The sequence below is a fragment of the Rhinolophus sinicus genome, chromosome 1, assembly GCF_057876585.1.
Source record: "Rhinolophus sinicus isolate RSI-liver-muscle chromosome 1, RSI-T2T, whole genome shotgun sequence".
NCBI classification, from domain to species: domain Eukaryota; kingdom Metazoa; phylum Chordata; class Mammalia; order Chiroptera; family Rhinolophidae; genus Rhinolophus; species Rhinolophus sinicus.
This window is the reverse complement of record NC_142501.1, coordinates 36954088-36981304: the sequence shown is the minus strand read 5'-3', so window position 1 is coordinate 36981304 and position 27217 is coordinate 36954088. Positions and strand designations below refer to the sequence as shown.

The 27217-nt window shown below is 37.0% G+C and overlaps 1 long non-coding RNA gene across 1 annotated transcript in view; it reads right to left on the bottom strand.

The window, feature by feature from the left end:
- LOC141568776 (uncharacterized) overlaps nucleotides 1–26645 on the bottom strand; it is a 156485-nt gene extending 129840 nt beyond the window's left edge. Inside the window, exons 1-3 of the long non-coding RNA XR_012491965.2 lie at nucleotides 26586–26645; nucleotides 25820–25941; nucleotides 16691–16778 (exon numbers count right to left, since the gene is read on the bottom strand). This is a non-coding gene — a long non-coding RNA (uncharacterized LOC141568776). The remainder of the gene's footprint in view (nucleotides 1–16690; nucleotides 16779–25819; nucleotides 25942–26585) is intronic.
- Nucleotides 26646–27217: the final 572 nt, after the last annotated feature.

Sequence of the window (27217 nt, the reverse complement as noted above, 5' to 3'; positions counted from 1 at the left end):
CTTGCCCAGCTTTATAATACCATTAAGACACTTTTAAAGCCAACAGAAATAGCAGAGCCTACAGAAAAGTGAGCTATTAACAATGAACATGTAATAGCAACTGCAATGATGATAAATATAATAAAAATATACTCAGAAGTATTGAGGAAGACCTTCACGATTTGAAAAAATAATTCACTTTAATGAGTTAGCAAAGTGAAGAAAGTCAGCTGAACCCTTGTTTTCACCTTCTTGCCACTCTCTGATTGTTTATGTCTATTCCCTTATGTGCAAATGCCTATCGAATTAATATTACAGCTAGAAACTTAGCATCTTCACTTGGATGTTAAAGGAATCTCTAATATTTTTAAGAGCTTTAGTGAGATATAATTCATATATTGTACAATTCATCCACTTAAACAGTATAACTCATTATTTTTTTAGCTCACTAAGAATTAGATTGTATAACCATCACCACAATCTAATGCCATGTTTTCTTCTTCCCCAAAGCAAACTCCATATCAATTAGTAGTCACTTTCCACACTACCCCATAGCCCTAGGCAATCATTAATCTATACTCTGTCTCTGTATAGATTTGCCTATTCTGGAGATTTTATATAAATGGAATCATACAATATATGGTCTTTTATGATTGGCTTCTTTCACTTAGGATAGTGTGCTTAAGGTTCATTTATGGTGTAGCATTTTATTTCTTTTTATGGCTGAATAATATTCTGTTATATGGATAAAACACATTTTGTGTATCTATCAGTTGATAGACATGTGGGTTGTTACTAATTTTTGGCTGTTATAAATAATGCCACTGTGAACATTCAAGTACAAATTTTTGTGTGGACACACATGTGTTTTCATTTCTTTCGGATAGATATTTAGAAATGGATTTATCAGGTCATATGGTAAGTCTATGATTACTATTTTGAGGAACTGCCAACCAAACTGTTTCCCTAGTGGCTACACCATTTTACATTGCCACCTTCAATGTATGAGGGGCCCAATTTCTTCATATCCCTGAGAACACTTGTTATTGCTTGTCTTTTTTATTATAGCCATCTTAGGGGATGTGAGGTAGTATTTCATTATGGTTTTGATTTACATTCCCCTAGTGACTAATTATGATGAGCATCCTTTTATGTGTTTATTGACCATTTGTATATCTTGGAGATATATCAATTTAAATTCTTGGCCCATTTTTTGTTTTAAAATATACTATATATTATTAAACTCTTGAGATATAGAAGGCCTACAGATCAGGAGATACTTCTCATTAAAAAGATAGTTTATTACTCCCAGTTCTCAAGAGGGGGTTTATACCATGCTGGGAGGAGGCACTAGAGGAAGCACGAAGGTCAGTCATAAGGCAGAGAGGAGATAGGAGGTAACTGTGAGCCACAGCCTTTATTGTAATTGCATGGGAAGGAACAGGTTACGTAGGACAAGCAAGTTTAGGGCAGGCTAATTTGAATAATTTCAGCAGGCTCTGGAACATTGGAGCTGTTGTTGGGACTAGAGTGACCTGGGCAGATGAATAGTGGCCTGAAGTGTGCAAGTCTGCCCAAAGGAGGTAGTTGAAGGGAAGGTGCGCACTCTGGATTTATTGGTGTATATTTGAAAATTGCACCCCTAGGAGGAAGAGTCCCAGGTGGCAATGAGAAAGGCCGGTGACTCAGTCATATAATCAAGTTTGTCTAGAATAAGTCATGTCCAGCAAATGCATTTACGGAAGACATTAAAACATCAAGTTTATAGAAGCTAGAAGTATAGTTAATAAAATTTTTAATTGGGTTATCTGTCTTTTTATCGTTGTGTTTTTTATATATTCTGTATACAAAACTTGTATCAGATATATAATTTGCAAATATTTTTTCCTATTGGTGGGTTGTTTTTTCATTTTTTTGATGATATAGTTTGCATCAAAGAAGGTTTTAATTTTGATGTAGTCCAATATATTTCTTTATTTCGTCACTTGTGATTTTGGTGTCATATCTAAGAGACCATTACTTAACCCAAGGTTACAAAGAATACTACTTATTTTCTTGAGCTTTATAGTTTTAGCTAATAGATTTAAATCTATTGTACATTTTGAGTTCATTATGGCATATGATATGGGTAGAGGTTGAAACTTATTCTTTGGCACATGGATATCCAGTTTTTCCTGCACCATTTGTTGAAAAGACTGTCCTTTCCCCATTGAATGATTTTGAGACTTTGTTAAAAAGCAATTGACTCTATATGCAAGGGTTGATTTCTGAGATCTCTATTGCATTGGTTTATATTTCCATTCTTATGCTAGTACCATACTGTTTTGATTGCTATAACTTTGTAGTAAGTTATCAAATCAGAATGTGTGAGTACTCCAATTTTGTGATTTTTTTTCAAGTTTGTTTTGGCAATTCTGGGTTCCTGTCATTTCCATATGAATTTTGGGATCAAACTGTCAATTTTTGCAACAAAGCTGGTTGGATGCTGATAGGCATTGAATCTGCAGATAGATTTGGGGATATTTCCCATTTGTTTAGATTTTCATTAATTTCTTTCCACAATGTTTTGCACTTTAAAGTGTACAAATGCTATACTTCTTTCTTTAAATTTATGTTTGAAATAATTTATTATTTTTGATGTGATGGTAAATGGAATTATTTTCTTCGTGTCATGTTTAGAATGCTATTTGCTAGAGTATAGAAATGTGATTTATTTTTGTATGGTGATCTCGTAGACTTGAACTTGTTTATGAGTTCTGATAGTTTTTTAGTGATTTCCTTAGAATTTTCTGTATATAAGATGATGTCCTCTACAAAGAGAAATTGTTTTACTTATTCCTTTTCAATGTGGTGCCATTTATTTATTTTTCTTGACTAATTGCCCTGGCTAGAACCTGCAGCACAATATTGAATAAAAGTGTCAAGAGCAGACATTCCTTTTCCTTATAGGAGGGAAGCTTTTCATTTTTCACAAGTATTATTTCAGCTGTGGATTTTTTGTATATGCCTTTATCAGGTTGAGAAGACTTCTATTCTTATTGTGTTAATTGTGGAAGAGTGTTAGGTTTTGTCAAATGATTTTTCTGTATCTACTGAGATGGTTAGGTGTTATTGTACATTATGATACTGTTATGGTGTATTACATCAATTGATTTTTGTACATTGTACCAATCTTTCATTCTGGAATAAATCTCAGTTAGTCATAGTATATACATGTTTCCTCTGCTATGCAAAAGTAGAGTGTCCCTATGAAATCTTTTGTAAGCTGAAATGACTTAAAGCTAAGAAGCAATTACCATTAGTATGTATGGGAAAACATTTTAGTGTTCCCAGACACAAAAGATAACCTAAATCATACCAAACATGCTTAATAATGTGCAGTTTTATACTAAGCATAACACCCTTACAAGATCGCTTAGATTTTTTTGATATCTTAGGACATATCTTGCTGGTGAATGCACAAAATAAATAGAGATAAAGCACAGATGCTCACAGACACAGTTCAAAGGTATGGTGGCTTATGCTGACATGCTAAGTGTAGTTCCAGGGGAGTATGGCAGTGCCACTCTCACTGCTGGGGGTGCGTGGTACCCCTATAATGGCTCACTACAAAATAAGTGCTGAATGCTGATTTGCTTTGCAGTGTTGTGTTTTTTTTTGTGTTTTTTTTTTTTTTTTTTCATAAAAGCGATAATTCTCTTCAGATTCCTTTTAGTTAGAACAAACAGGTACTAATGTAGGTCTTTCATGAAAGTAAAGTAGTGTAATGTGAACTTTTGGAAAGTGGGGGGATACCTGTCATTCTTGTTAGATGTTGCTGAATTTGGTTTGCTAGAATTACTATTATTATTTTTTTAGGATTTTGTCTATATTCATAAGGAAATTGGTCTATAGTTTTCTTGTGATATCTTTGTCTGGTTTTGCTATCAGGTTAATACTGATCTCATTGAGTGAATTGAGAAGTATTCCCTTCTCTATTTCTTCAAAGAGTTTCTTTAAATGTTTGGTAGAATTCACCAGTAAAACCATCGGGTCTTGGGAGTTTTTTGGTGTTTTTCTTCTTTTTTTAATTACTGATTCAATCTTATATTTGTTATTGGTATATTCAGGCATTCTATTTCTTCTTGATTTGCTTTAGTAGTCTATGTGTTTCCAGGAATTTGTCCATTTCATCTAAGTTATCTAGTTTGTTGGCATATGATTATTCATAGAAGTCCCTTATAGTCTTTTTTTTTTTTTTAATTTCTTAGGAATTGTAGCGATGTCCTTTTTGTCATCCTTGAGTTTACTAATTTGAATCTTTTCTCTTTTTCTCTTCGTCAATGTCACTAAAGGCTTTTTTCAATTTTGTTGATCTTTTCAAAGAACTAACTTTTGATTTTGATATTCACTATTACTTTTTATATTATCTATTTTATTTATTTTAGTCTACCCTTTATTATTTATTTCCTTTTCCATGGTTTAGGTTTAGTTTGTGTTCTTTCTAGTTTCTCAAGGCAGAATAGTATGGTATTGATTTAAGATCTTTTATACTTTTTTTTATTATTGACATTTTTAGCTTTCAGGTTCCCTTTAAGCATTGATTTAGCTGCATTCTATAGATTTTGATATATTGTGCTCTCATTTCAATTCATATCAAAGTATTTTCTAGTTTCTCTTTGATTCTTCTTTGATTCAATTGTTATTTAAGATTGTGTGAATTTCCACATATTTGCAAATACCCCAAATTTCCTTCTGTTATTGATTTCTAATTTTAGTCTATTCTTGTTAGAGTGCATCCTGTGTATGATTTCAATCCTTTTACATTCATTGAGGCTTGTTTTATAACCTACCATATGGTCTATCTTGGAGAATATCCCATGTGCAATTAAGAAGAATATGTGTTCTGCTGTTGTTAGGTGGAGTGCTCTATAGATGTTTGATAGATTTAGTTGGTTTATAGTTGTTCAAGTCTTCAGTTTCCTTGTTGATCTTCTGCTTAGTTGTTTTAGCCATTTATTGAAAGCAAGGCATTAAAGTTCCCTACTGTTATTGTTGCTTCATGTATTTTGTAGCTCTTATTTTAAACGTGTTTGTGTTTATATAGTTGCTAGGTCTTCCTAATGGATTAAGCCTTTTATCATTATGAATTGGCCCTCCTTACCTCAAGTAACATTTTTGTTTGTTTGTCTTAAATATAAGGTCATCACCCTTATGTAAATATAAATAACTTATATGTTAAAGGTCATGTATAAGTTCATTTTCCCAGTTAGATTTTAATTCTGTACTGTGATATATGTATGGTTTGCAGAGTGCTAGCACAGATCAGGTTTACTGTTTTCCCCACATGTTCAGTTAGGGAGTAATAGGTTCTTTCTCTGGTCTTCTTTGAGAGGGTACAGCCTTGAGTACTAACATAGTCTTTCAGATTGACAAGAATGAGTGTGATTTTATTTTTAATCCTGGATTTCTAGGAGTCACCCCATGACTAGAGTATGGTTTAGTCAGTGTTTGCCAGAAATTTTGCTTAAGACATATGTGCCAGTGAGGCTTCTGTGTTAATGAGGCTGTGTGTGGCTTGGGGAAAACTTTCAAGTATCCTCCATATCCTGCTCCTCCATAACCTTCTCAACCTCCAGAGTTGACTCCAAGAGGGCTCTTCTTGGTTGTTGATTGTGCTGATTCTCTCTATTAAACTTTTGGCTGGTCTACTGTTTTACTAGTATCATGGAGCTCTTAGCTTTCTCTTAATTATGCTCTCCCTATCTGTCCACTGTTAGACAATGCCTTTAGGCATAGATTATCCTTGCTCTGTTCCCAATAAAGTTGGTTCCCTTCTGTACAGCTGTGAAATCCTCAGTCCTATGGCTTGCCTTTTCTGCTGGGCAGAATCCTTGTAGCACTGCATCAGTGGTAGGAAAAGGAAGCATGCTTTTACTGGAGTGACACTCTTACCCTCTGAATGGGCCTTGGGGTAGTGGCTTTCCCTTAGTTTTATTGGCTTGCCTCTCCTGGCATTGAACTGGAGCAAGCTGAGATAGAGGAAAATTGGATCTAGTATTTCACCCTGCTACACCTGGAGAAGTACTTCTATTTTATGTGTGGGGATTGGGAGGGGAAGTGTGAGCCAGTCTTCTGCTATACCTGCATAGAACAGACCTCTTCAACACCAGGTTGGGGTAGAAGTTGGGGAGACAAAATTCTGTTCACCTGACCCTCCTAGTTTAAAACTGTAGCTCCTGACTTGGAGATGGTTGGGTAGGTAGCCCATATTCTTCACTGTACCTGCCTAGAGTACAATGCCTGGAGTAGTGCTTCCCTAGTTTAGAACTGGGGAAAGTTGTGAAAGGAGTAGCCATGACTCAAATGCCACAGACTCTTGTTTTTCTCATAGAAAACTAGTACATTATCTTAAATGATAGTTAATCTTTCATTGTATGCCCTTATAACAATCTCCAGAGGCTCTTAATTTTTTCTTTTTTGAATTTTTTGACAAGTTAAATTGTTGTTTGTTTTCCTGGGGGTAGGTTCTATCATCCATGTCCTTAGTAGATTTAAAGGGAGATTCCAATCTCCACCACTACCTTACTTGGTGTAAGTCCTCATCAGCTCCTTCTTAAATATTGCAATAGCTTCTTTAGTAATAATAGTAGAAGATTAAACTATTTCAATAAAGAAATCCTTAAATGCAATGCATCAGAGAATGTATTTCTGCTATCTTTTTCTTATTCTTTCTGCGGCTGTGTTGAATCTACTTACACACTCATTGAAGGAAATCTTCACCTGTGTTATTGTATTTTCATCTATAGCGGTTTGATTGATTTTTAGAAATATTTTCTATCTCTAAGCTGAAATAATTTACCTCATGTAGTTTCCCCCCATCTTTTCCATTAAGGCATTTAAAATATTAGCTGAAGTTATTTTAAATTTTCTGTCTTGATAGTTTCAACACCTGTATCATGTCTGAATCTGGTTCAAATTAAAGAGATTGCTTTGTCTTTTGCCACTGTGTTATTTTGCTTGACTTTTTATGTGGCTTACGTTTTGTTTTGTTGCTGCTGTTATTTTTGAAATTTGAATGTCATATTTAGACAGCAGAGGCTAAGGTTTTATGGCTGCAATTTAGGCATGTTCCTGGTTCTAGGCCATTAGTGTGAGATTTAGTCTGTTTTTTCAGAGTTGAGCAGGACTTGGGATTTATTACTGCTGTAGTTATTGTAAGTTTACCACTGATTTCAAATTTCTCCATCATTATTTTGTGTGTAGAGTGGGAGCTGGTTTGCCAAAGAGTTTTTCTCAACATCGATTCCAATCTTAGTTTTAGGTGTCTCCTTTATTCTATCACATTCTATGTTTCTCCTTTATTCTTCATGCTCTTTTCCCTCCAACATCAGTGCATTGCTGTTACTTGTTACTCTAAATGTGTTAGCCTGGCAGTAGGGGAAAGTATAGAGCTATTCTCTATTTTTCTGATTATGTATCAGTCTTAGGAAGCACTCTTTCCCTGGACTTGGGTTATATGGCTTTCTCAGTGCTCCTGCCCTCTTCTCAGCTTTACTTCTTGGCACAGCATATATTTTGCCACTACCCCCAGAGAAGAGGGCTTTTTTCTGTTGCCCTCCCCCAGATGCAATGAGTTGTTCTTTAAGCTTATGAAGAGTTAAGTTGTATTTTTAGAGCATACCTCTACAAGTCAGAAATAGCTCATTTTAACTAGAAGTCCATTATAATCACATATCTGGTCTCCTTTATTCCCACCAAGAATAAAAACACAACCTAGCCAACTCATCGTTGGAATGAGATTTTAACAGTGCCCTAAGGGGGCTATTATCTGTTGCCCTTCTCACAGCACTTTAACACTTTTGTTCAATAAAGAAGATAGGGGAGAAAGATCATGGGTGGCAATGTTCATCTTTCTCACAGTGTAAGCTGTTTCCCTCTTCCCACAGCACTGTAAGTGATGCTTTCTCTGGACTCTTTTTGCCCTCATACATCTGTGTCCCCTAGGAGTTCTATTCTCTTAGCTCACACTCAGATTTACCAATTTCTTTAAAATTTTATCTAAATCCTTCTTAGTTCTGCTCTGTGGCATCTTCCTCAAGTAAGGTAGTGTTAACATCACGTCTCTCTTTGCATGCACTTGTCTTCTTTGGATTTCAGGTTAGTTGCTTGCCCTATGACCTTTTCTCTATAAGTAGTTTAAGAAAAGATGTGAATTTGAAGATTGCCCAGTTTTTTGTTTTGTTTTGTTTAATAAGGGTGAAAGTCGTTTTCTTTCCAGCTTTCTCCATTCTAAACAGAAGCAGGAAATCTATGATTTTAATGTTGTAGTATGGAGAATAAATATGGCATGACTGGAAAATGTGTATAAGAAAACCAGGGAGTGAATCTCTAGTAGTTGAGAGGTGAGCTGAGGATTACTTAGACTAAGGTGGTGACAGTGGAGATGGAGATAAATGGACCTACTCAAGAGATAGGAAAGAAGTAAAATGAACATGTTTGATTGTAGATTAGCTGTGATAGGCGAGGAAGATGGAGATAATTGTTTAAAATGACTATTAACTTTCTGGTTAATAAGACAAGATAATGGAAAGACAGGGAACACTAGTAGAGGATTTTCAGAGCGGATGGAGAGTCTGATTTTATATATATGGAATTTGAGGTGATTTTGAGGCAGTCAATTGAAGACCTTGAATAGACTCCTGTATATAATGATGTAGAGTTCAGAGATGTCTGATCTACTGAAATATAATTGAAAACCATTTCCTTATAGGTCCAAATAAAAGCCATGGTTCATTGAAGCTTTAGAAACAACATAAAATGAGGGCTTAGGACAGAGATTTAAGAAACTCCTTTAAAGAATGCCTCACTTGTTCTCAGTGTTGCAGTTATACCAACCCTGTTTTAGTTCGTGGACTGCAGTAGGCTTTTCTCCACTTCCAGGCCTTTACATATGTTTTCTTTGTGGGACCGTTGTTTCTAATTTCTATCAACTCCCCTTTCCCACCCCGAAATATTTTCACTAACTTCTGTCAGGCTACAATGCTTAGTTTAAAGTTTCCTTCTACCAGGAAGCTTTTCTTCACTGTCTCAAAATCAGTTGGTCCCATTCCAGAGTATTTTAGGTTCCTATTACATGCCCCCACCTGTACTTTTCCTTCATGACATTTTTCACCTTAAGTTTTTGTTCAGCATTTATCTCCTCCCAGACTATAAACTTCATGATTACATGGATTTATATCTATCCTGCTCAACAATAAATTTGCTGCCTTGGACCGTGCCTAGCTCATAACAGTCATTCAATAAATATTTGAATAAGTGAGTTCCTATATGACCATATTTTATCCTACCTATTGTTCGCCTGAAGTAGTATGCTAGCTCTCATCTTATAATAATGAATGATTCCTGAGCTATTATAATGGAGGTTGAAATGGCATCTTTTAACAATTGGTCATGAACTCACTTAAACATAGAAGAAAGAACTGAAAATTGGGAGATAGAGAAGACAACAATAGATGATATATATTACTGTTATGATTTTCTGCTTGGGGGAAAACTAGAATTTTGATAGTAAGGAAGTTAGATATGTAGTGAAAAAATGAAGTCCTTCCCCCAATTTATATCCCTGTGCCTCTCTCTCTCCCGCCCCCCCCGTGTGTGTGTGTGTGTGTGTGTGTGTGTGTGTGTGTGCACGTGTGTTTCTCTCAACATGACTCTTCTCAACTCTTTCCTACTTAAAGTGTTTGTATCCTGGAGAAAAAGAAGAAATAAATCTGGAGGGTTGTTAATATATTACCTGTATATTTTTTTCTCATTACTTTAATCTAATTGTATTAATCATAATCAGTGCTTCTGCTTGGAGCCAGCAATTATTATGGGCTTATTTTTGTCAATACTTGCTGTTAGTCTTGTTTTGCATCCCATCCTCTTTGCTAATAAGAGAAGAGTGTAAAATACTAAAGTAATAAGTTATAACAAGGTGTGTAATTATTGTACAATAACCTTTCTCAAGGTGCAAAAAAAGACATTGAACAAAGGGCAAGATACTTGGGAATCCTTGCTGTGCAGTTATTATAACCTAGCTGTGCAGCAGTTATATCACTTTTGTGAAGATTTAAAAAATTATAACATAAATTCTTTTGTAAAAAAAGAAAGAAAAACACTGGGAAGAACTATAAAGAAAATGCCAGTTTATGAAATAAGTTTTACTATTTTTAACTTCATTCTAGTTAGTATTGCAGTAGATGATAATTTCCTTGCCTGTTGGAGACTAGTCTTTAAAAAATGTCTTCCAAAATTAGGTGAAATGTTACAACAAAACTTACTTTTCTTGAGCAAAGATTTGAAATGATGGTTTATGAAAAGTGCTTATTAAACAAAATAGAAATACAAAGTTAAAACTTTAAATCTCTTAGAGACACCAGCATTCAAATTTCTCAGAGCAGAAACTGAACAGCTTATAAGGCTGTCAGTTTGAAACATAAAGAACCCTAAATTAAACTAAATATGACTCTATGGCTTAATATCTATATTTAACTGGTTGTAGGTGGTTCAGTGGGGGAGGCAGTCTATTGGTGCTGGAATATCTTTAGACTTATATTGTCTTTTTGCTACCCTAAAGAACATTATTCCAACTATGGGTCTTTCAGACTCAAAGATTTTAGAGGTATGCGAGAAGCTTTTACTGAATGAGTGGTGAAACTTTCTGTAATTGCTAATGATATAAGCATAGGAGTTTGTCTTATGCATCTTTCCATTCCCTAATCATAAGGCAATACTACATAAATTGTAAGAGCTTAAAAATACTTATTGAATCAACTAAATATACTGTGATGAAATTATTTGGAGAAGTTAAATTTTAATGACTTATGTCATGACGAAAAGGAAATTTTGGTAAGGTACTTAGAAAAAATTAAAGTAAGACAGGCAAAATGAGACAAGATCTTGAAAGTTATTGAGATTTTAGGGTTATTGGCAGCTTCTATAAAACATACAGACTATTGTTGAATAGCTATTTTCATCATAAATTTGTTTGAAAACAATGACTTACAAAATAGAGATTCCAGGATGCAACAAATTAAGATGTATAAGGAAAAAGTTATGGAAATTACATGGAGATAACATAATTTTTGAGAAATATGTCATTCTGGATATTCTATAAAGCCAGGGAGTATCTTAGAGATAGCATCTATGATAAATCCACTAAAGCTCACGATTATCAGATCTGACTCAATTTGAAGTTGCATTTTGTTGTTTACCAAGACAATGTAAACAAGTATTCAGTAAGTCCACTGAAGATATTACTAGTAGATATATAACAATAAAGGAGAGGAAAAAACAGAATCTTGAATCTGAGTCTAATTCAATAAGTACAAACTACTTCCTGTTTTATGATGGAAGAATTTCAACTTAATTAAATCTGTCATCTGGTAGCTATTAAGTTGGTACAAAACTAATTGCTGTTTTAAAGGTTAAAAATAATTGCAAAAACCGCAATTACTTTTGCACCAACCTAATAACTGGTCCTTGCAATACAGTTCCGTAATGGAGTCAGATTGGTCCCTGCTGCTGGGAAGATAGGCATTCAGTATTGGCAGCAGCCAGGTTAGACTCATTTAATGCTATGAACTGAATGTTTGTGTCCTCCCCAAATTCATATTCTGAGGCCCTAATCTTTGATTTGGTGGAGTTTGGATGTGGGGGTCTTTGGGAGGTAATTGGATTTGGATGAGGCCATGGGAGTAGAGCCCCTTGGATGGGATTGGTACTCATATAAGGGGATGAAGAGACCAAAGTTCTGTCTTGACCATGTGAAGATGCAGTGAGAAGAAGGCAATCTACAAACCAGAAGTCAATTCTCATCAGAACCCGACCATGCTGGTACCCTGATCTCAGACTTCCAGTCTCCAGAAGAGACTATGAGAAATAAATTGTTGTTTAAGCTACTTAATCTATGGTATTTTGTTACAGTGGCCTGAGCAAACCAAGAGAATTAAAGAGGTCCAGGTTGTTTGTTCAGTAATAGCCTCTGTCCCTCCCACCACGAGCCGCTTGTTCATTAACCCATTGATCACACACTGAGTTAACTAGAAAAAGCACTTCCACAAAAGCAATACACTCATTCATAGAGTAGACCATCTGTCTGCCTGACGATTAAAAATATCTTCAGCAATAGAGGTCTTTTGTTGAGCAGTCACATGAGATATGACTATTCTCAGGCTCTGGTCCCATTTTTAGAACATCTTCTACATACAGAATAAAAACTTAGCCAGACTGTCAGTCATTATCCAGAATCACTATAGAACCTGACCTCAGTTTATTCTTCCTTCTTTTCAAAGAGAAGAAATCTTCCCCACTGGGAAGATTTCACAGTCTTGCTGAACGGGGCTGTATACCACAGCAGTCCACTTCAGCTTGTGCTAACATATCAAGAAAAGCTAATAAACTAGACTTGAGCTTTCTTCACTCCCAGACAACAGATCATAGGAAACTCTCCAGAAAACCATATAAATTAAAGAAGAGAAAGCAATGTAGCACTAGGAAAACTGAGGGGCTGAGTAATCAGCTCATGCATCTAACTTTTACCTTCTGAGTCAGCTGATTACTTTTCCACCATGGACACTATTTCCATTTTGCTGCTCTTGTATGTATTCAATTTCATAGTCAAGAAGGAATGGTTATCCTAAGCTCATGCTGGTAGCTTGTCAAAGACTACGAAGGAGCTAAAGTTTTACATTGCTTGTGGCTGAGAAGTTAGTCTGCCAGTTTCATATAGATGCTGACAGAAGGCACAAGACTCCTGGGTCAGGACTTTATTGCTCACGACATAGTAAGTAGACTGTTTACATCAGTTTGATGTTTGTATCAATCTCAAGGGGAAGATATGGAGATAGTCCTGAATGGGTGCTGTACACACAGTGGATATGTTTCACAGAGGTAAGCAAATGAATGTCTGCCACAAAAGCAGTACGATCCTGAGGGTACACATGGTACTCCTCCTGGGGGGAAAAATGTTTACAAGTGTTGGGGCATTCAGTGAGACTTATATTAGTTGGTGGTTCAGGTTGGCAGTACCTTCTGTGTGACTTCTTATCTGGCTAGAGAGTCCTATGATTCCTAGTTCATTTTGAATAACTGGGTCCTGTACTCATTGAAGGCACTGCCTGAGGGGAGCTAGTCCAATCTGTCTTATTTGTCCATGATACCAACTAGATGGCATTAATCTACCCTGTTAAATGACTGCAAATGAGAGTGGGGTCAACGTCTGTAGGTGTTGATGGGTGTTTTGGGGAGGCCCAGGAGCTCAGACCATCCCCTGCTGCCACTGATAGAATTTAAGGTAAGGTTAAAGAGAGTAGCAAACAAACCATGGTCAAAACCATGGACCAAAGTAAGGTACGGCAGACCCAGCAGTCAGTTCATTTTAAGGCACTTGCAACAATTTGAAAGAGCTACTCCAGGGTGTTGTCTTTCTGGAGGAAGACACCAAGATCATCAGTACCTCTCCCTTTTTCATATTTGCCAGGATATAAGGTGGCCCCTTCTCAGGTTCCAGGTTCTCCCTCCCTCACTACAAATCAGTTTGTTCCATTTCAGGAACTATAACTTCATTTCCCATCCTCCCCCCCCCCCCCCCAGCCATGCTTTACTTGTATCCAGTCTCTTCATCTCAAAGTGTCAGGTATTCAAGAGCACTTGTACAAAACTTAACCACAATTAAGCTTGATTCTCATAGGCCGTCTTCTGGACAGGCTGCCACCTAGAGGATGTATCAACCAGGTTAGACTGGGATTAGGGAAAAGAAAGGTTCATCATTGCAATAATGTTTAAGATGGAATCCTGAGTTTTTAAATTAAATCTGTTTGACTTCCAACAACTTTCATTCTGAAAATCATGTAGAAGCAGGTGAAAGAGGTTTATCCCCTTCTAGGGATACCAGCATTCAATGACCAAATTCAATTGCTAAGGTGTAGGGCCTAGGTGAAGAGGAGCTAAGGGAAGTAGTTTTGTGATAAAAAGGCACATCATTAATGGTCTGGAAAACCAAAACTGTGACTCAGAGTAATTTCAAAGGCTTTTATGGTGTTTCTGGAGTCAGCTGATCAGTAGCCTGAAAACTGGTCAACCCAGATATTTAGGAGAGTCTTTGAGAATCAAGGTCTACACTGGTTAGATTTAGTTTCATGTGGAGGAGGTTAAACTTTCCCCCAAGGGAATAGATGGCACTTTTTCATGAAAAACAGATTCCACTGGTGTCTGTTGAATATATCATTCCCATTGACAAACATGCTTTTTGAGCTCTTCCTACCTTGTTAGTCACTGATTCCAAATTAAGCCACCCAAAGATGGGATGTCAAGTCAGAGAGTCACAAGACCTCCGTGGGCCAGATATTAAGTTTTGATAAGAGTTTAGTAGAAAACTCATAGCTGCTTATCCAAAGGTGTGCACCTGGTAGATATGTCAGGGAGGCCACAAGTTTAAAACCCCAGTGCTGCCTCGAGGTGGAGGCTGCCTTTCTTTGCTAGAGGATCCAATAGGCAAAAGCGTCAGTTACAGAGATTTGTACCATTTTCAATACCCAAGGGGTCCAATAAGGTGCTGAACTTCCTGTTTTGATGATGAGGGGCCAAAGAAACAGCAGTTGTTCTTTGGCTGATGAATGGACTGAGCACTGTGAACCCACGTTTATACTCCCAGGATTTACTCTCGGTAAACTGACTTTTCTTAGGGTTTATCAGTGACCCCTGTTAGCAGAAGCATGATAACATCCTAGTCAGGGCTATTGAGACTGAGATTTCTGACTTGCCAGAAGAAAAGATGCGATCTTTATAGTGAAAGCTTGAATATCAGAGGAAAGAATAATACTCATATTCAATCCTGAAGCCCTTCTTGTGACAAGTGGCTGTAGAGTATCTCCCACTAGCACTTCTCTACCTGCAGCTCTTCCCAGATTGGGATAATCTCCTTTGGTACTTACATGACAAGGAAGTACAAGCATAGAACACATCAATTTATAGAAGCAATACAAACAGTACTTTGAATTGGCCAAATGGCTCCACTCAATACATCTTGTTAGCTTGTCTCCTCCACTGTGATCCCTGCCTAAAACCCATCAGTGGGATCTGGGCACCCCTTCTTCCCTGGTCTATGTAGAATGAAGATGGTTCTTGTTTCTAATAGAACCATAGCCATAGATCATGAAGTCCTCCCTCTCTCCAATGTTCCTCAGCATATTCAGAAAGTAGCTGAGGTTGGGATCTAGTGAGAGGGAGAGAATGAGGGAACAGGAGTGGAGAGATGGAGATAAAGATAGAGATAGAGATAGAGATAGAGATAGAGATAGAGATAGAGATAGAGATAGAGATGATAGAGATAGAGATACAGACTTCATGAAAGCATGATATTTAATTTTGGTGGCAGTAAGTAAGGCACTTCTGGTTTTGAGCATCATGGCTCAACCAAATGAATTTCTAATGCTTTTTTTCCCAAATCTCTATATTAGACTTAGAGACTCCTTACCTCCTCCTCCTGCCTGGAGGAGAGTGAACAACAACAAATGTACCACTGAGGCAGCTTGTTTCTTTTCTACATCCTGGCCTTCAGCCTCACTGAGAGGCAAGATAATAGGAGACACTTACTTGCCCATCTCATCCACCTCTTAGGTGACAGCATTTGTTACTGGAGCCTAGGAAGGCTTCTCAGACACCCCCAACCCAGTCCACAAAGAGCCCTTGTCCTTTCCTCTTCCTGAAAGCCATGTCCCTGTCAGCATCCCACCCTTGTCACCAAAACTGTCATGAACTTTAAAGGGTCTGAGTTTTTACTCTTTGGACAAGCTAACAAGTTAGCCTGCTATAGTTTCATAGATGCTGGCAGAAGACATACTGTGCTTCCCCGAAAATAAGACCTAGCTGAACCATCAGCTCTAATGCGATTTTGGAGCAAAAATTAATATAAGACATTATATTATATTATATTATATTATATTATATTATATTATATTATATTATACTCAGTCTTATATTATAGGAAAATAAGACTGGGTCTTATATTAATTTTTGCTCCAAAAGACACATTAGAACTGATGATCCGGCTAGGTCTTATTTTCGGGGAAACACAGTATGATTTCTGGGTTAGAGATGAAGGACTTTATTACTCATGGCAGACAAAGCATCGTGTTTGTATTTGTTCCCTTTGCCTCCAAAATTCCAAGGGCACCCGTGGATGCTACACACACAGATTTGTGTCACAGCTGAGGACTCCTGCACTTAGGAAACCCCAATCTTTTAAAGGGGTAATTAGCAAATGTGCCCAACATTTGCACTGAAGGGACACATAATTTTATCTTCCCAGGCTGTTTTCTATACAAACATTCTTAAAAAGATAGTCCAGTACTTAGACCTGAAAACAAGATGTGCAGAAACACAAGTGACCTGCAGAGATTTGTTTTCCAACACATTTTCAACAGATATTCCATGTTAAGGATTCAGTCTCTATCAGAGATCGGTACCAAGTCAAATCATTAGCTATTTCCCAAAAGGAGAACAAACGCTTGACAAAGACGAAAGGATTTCATTCTAAAACCCTAAAGAATTCTGCTGTGATTCTTCTATACAGGCTTGTTACAAGCCCCATATAACCTGCCCTAGACCCCACAGAAGGCAGGATACAAACCCCCTCCCCCAATGATGCCTACGTCCTCATCCCCAAAATTGTGAATATTGCCCTTACCTGGCAAATGGGAATTACGGTTGCGGATGGAATCAAGGTTGATCATCAGCTGACTTCTGCTTCTTCAGTGTCTGGTGTTCGAAGGACACTGTGGTATAAAAGAAAAAATATGGGCTTTGGATCAGACAAACTAGGGTTTAGAATTCTGATTCTACAGTTTGGACTGGTTATTTAACCAAATTCTCAATGCATTCATGTGAATAATAAGGATGAGAAGACCTACATCACAGAAACATGATATTTAAATGAGCTAATACTGTCAGGGAAGATGCTCAAGAGATGTTAATTTCCAACTTTATACCCTTATGTTTAGGGATGACTAGATACCCGATCTACACCTTAACTCAAAGAACTTAGCAATTATATTAGTTTGCTAGGTCCGATGTAATCAATTACCACAAACCGAATGGCTTACATAATAGAAATGTATTGCCTCATACTTCTACAGTCTAGAAATCCAACATCAAGGTATCAACAGAATTGGTTCCCTCTGAGGGCTGTGTGGAGAATCTATTCCATGCCGCTTGCCTATCTCCTGGTGATGTGCTGGCAATCTTTGACATTCTTTCACTTGTAACGACATCATCTCGATCTCCACCTTCATCTTCACACGGTGTTCTCCCTGTGTGCATGTCTGTATCCAAATTCCTGCCCACCTTTGTTTTCTTTTTTATAAGAACACCAGTCCTATTAAATTAGGAGCCTACACTACTCCAATATGACTTCATCTTAACTTACATCTGCAATGACCCTATTTACAAATAAGGTCACATTCTGAGGTACTGGGGGTTTGGACTCCAATGTATGAATTTTGAGGTACACAATTCAACCCATAATTGTATTCTAAGCTAGCTCCACTAGTGACAGCTCTTTCAAAATAGGGAGTTAACATTAGTAATTGTCAATCCCATATCATTTCCTTCCACTAAAGGGTACAGGTTTGTCAGGTTGTCAGGTAATGATGTCTAAGATAATAATCTACATGATATGTATAATGAAAGCAATAACTGAAACATTTCTTTAGTTAAACATCATATAATCGTCTTCTCATAACATGGCAGTGTAACCAGAGAAGGTCAAATCATTATTAATGACAGAACCTCTGTAATTCAGGGAGTTTTAATACTTGTTATCAGACAAAGTCAAACTACATTGTTTGATTTTCATATTATAAGACCATATTTTTGGGGCTCTGATTAATAGTGGTAAATAGTATATACATTACACATTGATTACCATTTTTAAGTGGCTTTGTAGACAACTTTGCTTTAAGATTAGTACTGGAGATAGTTCAGTCTTGTGTTTGAAGAGAGCTCTGGCACAAATAGTGTTCTGGGTATCTCTGTAGAAAACCTAGGCTCTGTCTTGAATTGTTTCTCTTCCTCACTTTTCTTTTGCCGTAGTCATTAGTTTAAAAAAACCTGCTGAAAAACTACTATGTGTAAAACACAATACTATATTATGTGCTAGAAATGCAAAGCTCTACTATTAAGCACCTCACAGTTTAGTAAAAGGAAATACAGTAATAAATCAATAATTATAATATGACACTTCCACTTCTGATCAAGATGAAGTAACAGGAATTTAATCTCCTGCTGAAACAACTTGCAGAGAACAAATCCTGTAAGTCAATGGTTCTTAAGACATTAGACATCAGGCAACTAAGGAGAGTGATTTCTGAGAGATGAGAAGTAAACCACGTGATCTGTGATTGGCCCAGTTTACTGCCTGGAGAGAGTTTCCATGATACAGGGTAGAGAAACCAAGTCAGAGGTCAGTGGACTCTTTGAGTTGAGGAGAGCTGAGAGTTCTGGGAGACCAAGAAGGCAGCGTTCTCATGGCAGACTACAGGAAAGAAGAATGCTGCACTGAGAGAGGCCTGGAGACCCAGGACAGTCCCCTCCGATCTTCAGCTGAGTATTGATCAGTTCGTGTAGCTGAGGGAACTCTCTAAGGCCAATGAAAGAACCACCTGAAAGGATTAGAAGGAATAATACTTGAAGCACACAGAGGCCTGAGAATAATTTGTTTTCCCACCAGCCAGAGTGGAAAATCTCATAATTCACAGAGCATTAGGCTGACTACTCCATAGTCGACCAAAATTAGCCCTAGACTAAAGACTACTCTGATCCAGCTTAATAAAGCTGAAAATCAAGATCGAAAACAGTCAGACACTTTCCAAGTAACTTAAGTGTGTCTCAGAACAAAGCTCAAGAATACTTATAACAATACAGAAATATCTATACCTACCAAGGTTAAATTCACAATTTCTGGTATCCAATCAAATATTATTAGGCATGCAAAGAAGCCAGAATGTGTGACTCATATGAGAAAAATAATGCAATGTGAGTTGTAATATTGGGGATATTCAAAAATCATTACAGGACTACCCAGGGAAAAAAGACAATGGACTCTGCTTGGTTAGTATGCATGAGGCAGTTATTTAAAGCCGGCTTCCTGGAGGAGAAGGAAGCTAATGTGAAAATGAAAGAATGAGTCAACATTAGCCAGGTGAAGAGAACAGACATTTGTGATAGAGATCACACAATGTGCCACAGCACAGAGGCATGGAATTATAGATTCTCTGCGGCTAAACAACATACAAGATTCAGGAGAAGTGTGTGAGGGTCAGGACTTGGAGTGTGTCCTGTCTGGCAAACTTTTTCTGTCAAGTTCCAGATAGTAAATATTTTTGGCTTTATGGACCACATACAGTCTTGTTGCACACTCTTTTTTGTGGCCCTCTTTGTTTTCACAGATCCCTGCTGTAGGTAGGGATTGACTGTTTCCCAAAAGGGACAGACCTGCTTGTTGGTCTGCATTTTAGTTAGATCATTTTGCCAAATGCATGGAGAATGAATTTGAGGGGAGAAGGCAGAGAGACTTTAGAGAGCTACTGTGTTAGCCCAGTTGAGAGTTAATGAGAGAGGAGGAGTGGTTGACTTTATGAGCCTGAAACACTGCAAGTCTGGGTTGTGGTATAGATTTGGGAGTTATCAGCATATATCTCAGCTTAAGCCTTGAGTATGGATAAGATCACAAAAGGAGAGCAGGCTGAGGGAGAAGAGTTTTTATGGAAAGACTAATATGCGCTAGACATATTCACTCGTTAATTCATTCATCCTTAATATAACCTTGTATAGATAGATTTTATTACCCCCACTTGACAGATGATGAGTCTAGAGGTCTGAGAGATTAAGCAGCTTACCCAGAGCTACCAATTAGAAAGAGAACTGGAATGCAAAACCAGTTCATTTTGTTCTAAAGCTCTTACTCTATTCCTCATGGCATACTGTTCTCAGCTCTCCTTAAGACATCGAGCTGGTGGCCCGCAACTGCCCCTGTGGCTTCTGTTCATAGATCTCTCATCCTCACTGCATGTGTCTCAGGATACTTTGTCTTTAACTATTTGCCAGTGGTTCAGATACACACGAATTGGCCAAGTTGCTCACAAAGGTAAGAGACCCTGTTGCTGCCAAAGGCTTATTACGTTGCTATTTCCAAAGAGTACACCTTCCCTCTTTGCAACTAATTTTGCCTCCGAGTCCTTGAACTTAAACCAACCCCACTACCCTGTCACTAATCCTTCAAAACTTAAAAATTCATGTAGTTCATACACACAAAATTCACATGATCCTTGAGACACTCTCCTATAGTGAGGAATTTCTAAAAGTCAGTCCTAGCACTGCAACTGTTCGCAAAGAGAAACTGGCCAATATTCATAATTCTACAAACATATGGTAAGGCAGAGCATATTTTAAATATCAAGAACATTTACTTGAGACCTTCCCAAATGGTTTCAAAATTTTATTTGGGGTTTGGACACATATCAAAACATGTATTTACCTGACAAATCATGGCCTGCCTAAGCCTTTGGGGTGCATGTGTTTTTCATGCATGATATTGTGAATACATATTAATTAAATTTTGCATCCAGTTTGCAGCAAAACTGGGAATGGCTTTGATAGATAGACAGCACTTCACTCAAGTAATTCTAACATACTTCTCTTAACATGAATTTCCCCTTTTTATTTGTTCAGCACGAAAAACAAACACTGAACATATGGAAGGATAACAGGGAGTGCTGAAAACTTTGAAAAATATTTTGTGTAGGTTTAATTTTGGTTACACAGGACTTAATGTTTTGAAAGATTTAGTGCAAATTTTTCTTCATTCCTAGGGAATTTCCCGATTTGAGAAAAATAGAATTGTGTTTGTCCTTGAAAAAACACAAGCTTTTGGCAGAGGAAGGCAACACCGCTGATTATACAAAAATTCACGAACTTTCCACTGTGTAAGCGCACGATGGAAAATTCACGAACTTAATTGTCCGACTGTCGTAGATCCATTTTACTAACAGGAAGCTGAAGATCGACGAGTAGGGCAGATTTCATAGAATTGCACTAGTACTCTGAGAAAACCTGAAAAGGTCCCAAATCTTTTATTTTCCCAGGATTTTGATGAACTTCTAGCAGATCGGTTCTTTTAAAACGAGAAGTTGAATAAAAGTACTGAAGAGAAATACTTTTTTAATTTATTAGGATTGAAACTTTATATCAGAAAGCTTTAGAAACTTGAATTATGAAACAATGAAATTATATAAATGCGATAGAAATATGGTATCAGTAACGGCATGAATTGCTTTAAAAGTACTTAGTTCTGATTTTCTGAATTTCTGGCTCCTCATAACCCCTATTTTCCCCATATGTTTTATACGATTTCTTTCATATCATCCCTTTGTTTCTACTGAGTTATCTTTCTCTGTCTAAAATATCTGAAATTCCATTTCTCACAAGAAATCTACTTTGATTACAGGGCAGGAGGAGGTATACAGAGATGGGAAAATGAAAATATTCTTTTTTTCCTAGCAGAGTTGCAAACATCTGACCGTTCTTTGGCTTTAATTTCAAATAAAATGAAATGTAATGCATCCCTAGACAAACACCTTATTATGCCTTGTTACACCTCTTCAGACTTTTCTAGGAATGTAGTTTATTGAGAAATATTCCTATAATATTAAATACATGGACAAATTTATTCCTTTTCATTAAAGGATCCAGAGTGTGTTTTCTTCTATATGAAATTAAATTATATTTGTTGCATGTAGATACATATGTATAAGTGTGTGTGTATCTATCTATATAGAGACAGATAGATACGCACACACACACACACACATATACACACACTCACACATTTATTTTCCTGTTTTAAATGTTGCACTTTTAAAAATTCCTTTTTTTAACAGCAACCATACTAGCATATTTTGTCTTTAGAACTGTATTGCTTCTGTGAAACATAAGATCTCTTGTGGATTTATAAGCTTTGAGAAATATGAATACAATAAAAGAGGCCAGTGTCACTGACATTGTGAACACCCACAACTTGTTTTTTTAAATAGTAAATGCAAAACACGTTCTAATTAGTAGCTCTAACCCTGTTACTTGAAAGATTTATCATGTTGACTTTATTGCAAGTATGCCACCTTATAGATCAGAAATTTCTAGTGAAGTGAAGATTTGCTCTATAAATAAAAGAAGATATGGCTGCATATAAATCTGGGTGTGTGCATAATTGAAAGAGCTATAGAAACGAAAATGGGGAGGGAACGAGCAATTCCTGGAATCGATGCCCATTGAATCTCTGCCCATTTCTAAAAAAGAACCTTGAAAAAAACATATCCTGGCAAAATGTTGGTTTCCATTACTTTTCATTTTCTCTTGCCAGGATCAGAACCAGATGTTCTGTAATACAGCAAAGTCTGTTCTATTGGCATTTTTGGTTGTATTAACTTCAGGAACTACTGGAAATTTTATGTGAGAAGATTCACAGGTGATTAGCATCCAAATTTCCTGAGACTTCAGGGGTTTTGATGGGGTTGGAGAAGAGATGGCATAAAGTGGAAGTGTCCAAATATCCTGTGTTCTCTTCTTGATATGCTTATATTCATAATGAAATACATATGCTCATGTAACTTATCTTACAACATATGGTACAATATAATTGAAGAAAGTCTATGCAATCATTTCACCTCTCCTAAAAAAGAAAACAGTTCTACATTACTAATAAAAAAAAAGAGTCAGGGCTTAGAGTGTGTGCTAAAGATATAGATTTTAAATATAGCCTACTCCCAAATCCCACAAGTTTAAATGAAAAGAAGAATGGAACATTGTACAACTTGGTTGCAGTTTGGGTTAGTGTCATCTCCTCTTTTCTCCCTCTTACATCTAACCTGACTATAAAGTAAGTGATTTTAAAACTGACAACTCAAGCAGGTAGAACTTGAAATTATGTGTCTGATCATACGTAAAATTAGAGTCATGACTTTCATCCTCTGCAAATTTTGTCATATCAATTAATGGTGGGAATGCCTCTTAAAATATTAAAAGTAACCCCCCCTCCACACACACACACACATACTACATTTGAAGAGCTGATCAAAGTGCTCGCAATTAGTAACATTTCTAGGATTATATGCTGGCAATGCTACCATAGTCTGGCTGTCATGAGAGGCTTATCTTCCCTGGAAGCTCTGTTGGGATGGTCTAGCTAGTTGACATAGCATTGACCATCTGAGTGAGTTTCAATTAGATATGCTTATATTTTTAATTTTAAAACACTTATAAGGCAGTGAAAATCATGTGCATTGGTAAAGAAAACAGGAAAATGTAGCTAATAATATTTCACGTTAGTGTAGTAACCTTTTGGAAGAGGCTCCCGATTCTTCATTTTATTCACTACCTCAGTGGTGTTGTAGAAACGGATGTGATGAGACAGAGCAGGTCCCCTCTATAAGAGTGGGAGGAGAAGGTAGTTACTAAAGTGTCAAACCTCCCAACTTCACCTCATCTCCCCCCTCACACACACACAAGGCTTTATGGGTGAGTTTCCAGCATAACATTACATATCTTGTGGGAAGAACGAGGATCAGAAAAGGTTATTGACGAAGCCAGGCAGGCTATGCCCACATGTTCAGAGTCCCTGATCACAATGCTGGGAGGCTGAGCTAGAGTCTTGACATTTCCCAAAAGCCCCTATAGTAGGGCTTTTGTGACCAGGTCAACTTGAAATAATAGGCAACACTCCACTCAGACACACTACACTCATGATCCAATAAAAGCTCAGCAATGCAAATTCTCTTTGTACAGAATTTTCCTTAATATTTACCAGTGAACAATATGTTAGTTACAAAGCCTTAGCAAGAATTACTTGACAATGCCTTGAAAGAGTGGGGTGAGGGGACATACATATGTGAGGCCCTGGGACCTTGAGCGTTGGAATTGCAGGGAACAGGGTGATGGAATGGAAAAAGGAGCTGATGAGGTAGAGGGCAAGGTGTTAATGGTAGGTCTCTATCTGTTTCACAATTTTCCCTCAAATTGGCTTTAACAATGAGATTCAAAATTAAATTCAGACATATCATAGCTTGCCAATACTGTGGACAATACTTTGTTTTTTCTCCATTCACACTGCGAAGAGATAGATTACAATTGTATACTGCTATTCTAATTCCTAAAATGGGAAATTCACCTCTGGAAAGAGGCTGGCTTCCTTCCAAAAGGTGGGTTTTGGAATATCTGAAACCACCAAGAAATATGTTTCTTAGAAGGTTGGCAACATGCCCCATTGCCTGGGAAAAGGGTTTGTTATCGTATTTGCCAGGGTATAAAATACAATTACCCCCTCTGTACCAATATGCTTCCAGCTGCATCCAGACAGCATAATCAACATTGATCTCAGTTACTAACCCCCTTTTCCAGATAAAAGAGACTGTCAGGCCTTGCCACAATGGAACGTATTGACTGTCTGGCCATCTCTTGGGTGGTGAAAGAATGTGTAAAAAGACCCAACCTTTTGGAGGGCAATATTAAATGTATCAAAATTTAAATTGATATACGTCAAATGCAGGTGGGTCTTACAGTGAACAGATATGACGATTAAACAGTTTATGTTCTGAAGGTTTAAAAGAAAGTCAGCCCACTTTGTAGGTGCAAACCCTGCAAAGAAAAGAGAGTGATGGTTCTGGTTCAGAAAGACAGCAAACAGCAGGGCAGATCATGTCCTTACGCTGACTGAGCATCCTGGGAGACAGTTAGGTTTAGGATTCAGAGTTAAGCACTAATTGTTACAACCTAAGAGATGACCAAGCTGACTCTAGTGACTGGAATTATTGTCCCTCCCTGAAGATGCCACAGCAGAAGGGCCAGCTATGTGCACCGGGGAGCAGCATCTCGGGGTGGCCTGATGTCATCTGACAACTGTAACCCCACGTGGCAGCGCAAAAAAAGAGCAGCGTAGATTGGTGATATTCTGATAGTCTCCCTGCTCTGTATTGTATGAGCCCTGAGGGTAACAGAAGATTTCCACAGGAAGAAAGAAGCAAATGTTTTCTGGCTAATATGATACATGGGGTTTGGAATAATTAATCGGAAAAAGATCAAGTTCTTATGACTATATTTGCTACTTGAGTTTGTGGAGAAATTTATGATGGTCAACACTCAGATTACAAAAGAGAAAACTTAGATTGGGAAGAGGCAAAGCTGTTGATCTAAATGTTAAACAACAATTTAGCCCCACGCCAGGAAGGAGAATCCAGTTCAGATGTGTCTTCCAGCTCTGTTTTGATTACACAAGACAATATTTTCTAAACTCCAGCAGTCTTGATCCTGCCCTTTCATGATTGCTGACTACATTTATCATTCATTCATTCACTTCTTCAATCTACAAATATTTACTGAGCAACTATCATGTGCCAGACACTTTCCTAGATGCCAGGAATACAGAAGGAAAAAGTACAAATTCTTCTCTTTGTAGAGTTTTGTTTTAAATGTTTTTGTTTTGTTTTGTTATGTTTTGTTTCTTCATTTGCACACTCAGGTTCAGAGACATAAAGGCCTCATTGAAAACTGTAGCAAACAGACCATCTCAAAACCTCAAAGTCATACTCAACAACTGGACATGATCAATAAATGTACCTGCTGAACACTGTTTGATCAAACACTCCGCCTCTACATAGGGCATTATCAATAGGTTCACATCATGACTCATAGTGCGTAAGAGATTACTTGTAGACTTACAGGGAGTCAAGTAAGGGTTAAATCTAAGCAAAACGAATGTGGGTGAGCTTACTTTTAGTACTTATCCTTTGTCTTCTGTGCTTTTCCCTAAGAGTAGCATCGACTCTTCATTGTGGTGAGAGAGCCTCACTCATCAATCGTTCTTCTTTCTCTTTTCTCTCAAATCTGCATTTCCTTCAAAGGAAGATGTAAATATATGGTAAGAGTTTTAAAGTGCTTTAACCCAGGTGGTTTAGCAGAAATCAGTGTCAGGATGAATAAATTTTTAGCAGAATTTAAACACAACTAATACTAATGCTGGAATGTTAAGCATGGATTGGCAGGGGACAGAGCATAGGGAAGTATTTGAACAGTATTCAATCCTTTCTGGAATCTGAGTCTCTAAGTTTGGAATCATAGTCATTGATGCCATTATACTGTTTTGTACTACATTGATGTTAAGCTATGAAATACAAATTTTTATTAAGAAGTCAGAGATATTTTAAGGTATTAAATATTGTTTTTGCTATTACATAGTAGCAAACCATTAGCTGATATGTGTTCACAGATTTAGAAATTGTCAACAATGTAGTCATGTATTTTTTTTATTAGTCACTTAATTTTGCATGGCTCAAGTCGTAATTCATAGGTACCACATTTTTCCAAAAACATCAAAATATGGGCATATTTAAATTGATCTTAGCTTTAATCCTACATACAGATCCTCACAAGTTCCAGCTTAAAAACCTATAGAGACAACTAAAACAGAGAAAAACTCGCAAACACTAATACCAAAGAAAGACAGACAAACATATGCCAGAATCTTGGAGGAATCTTACCAAGTGTAAGGCAGATGGAACTTGGTTTGGAAGAAACTTCCCCAGGCTCCACCTTTGAATGGATATTGCCTAAAAATAAAAAAATAAAATAAAAAAAATTAAGACGATATAGTGTATTTTTCGTTAATTCAGAGACGCATAGCCTATGCCAATTCAAGTTTGCTTATAAACCTTCTCTCTGCTTTAGGGAGAAGACTGAAGACTACTTCTGTCCTTGTTTATTCAATCGCAGCTATCTACATTCTCTAGATTTAGTAAATTATAACAGCCACGAGAGCAGTGAATTGACAATAAGTATGGTTTGCTGCTTGAGAAGTACATAATCTCTAGAATAAAGTGCATTAGGTCAAACAGAGATAAAAAGACACCCCAGCGCAGTACTAGCTTAGTAATGTAACATTTCACATGCTCCACTGGTTATTAAATAATATATTAATTCCTGCCAAATGTAGAAAATTAGGTTGCTATATATAATTTGAAACTCACCTAAGAAAAATAATAGGAGAATATTGATCATCTCTCAGCTTCAGGTAATCCACACTCATGTTCATTAGTAAATAACTAAGTCTGGAAATAATCTTGCCTCATTTGAGTAAAATCAAAATATACGTATATATGGTTTTTGAAAAAGG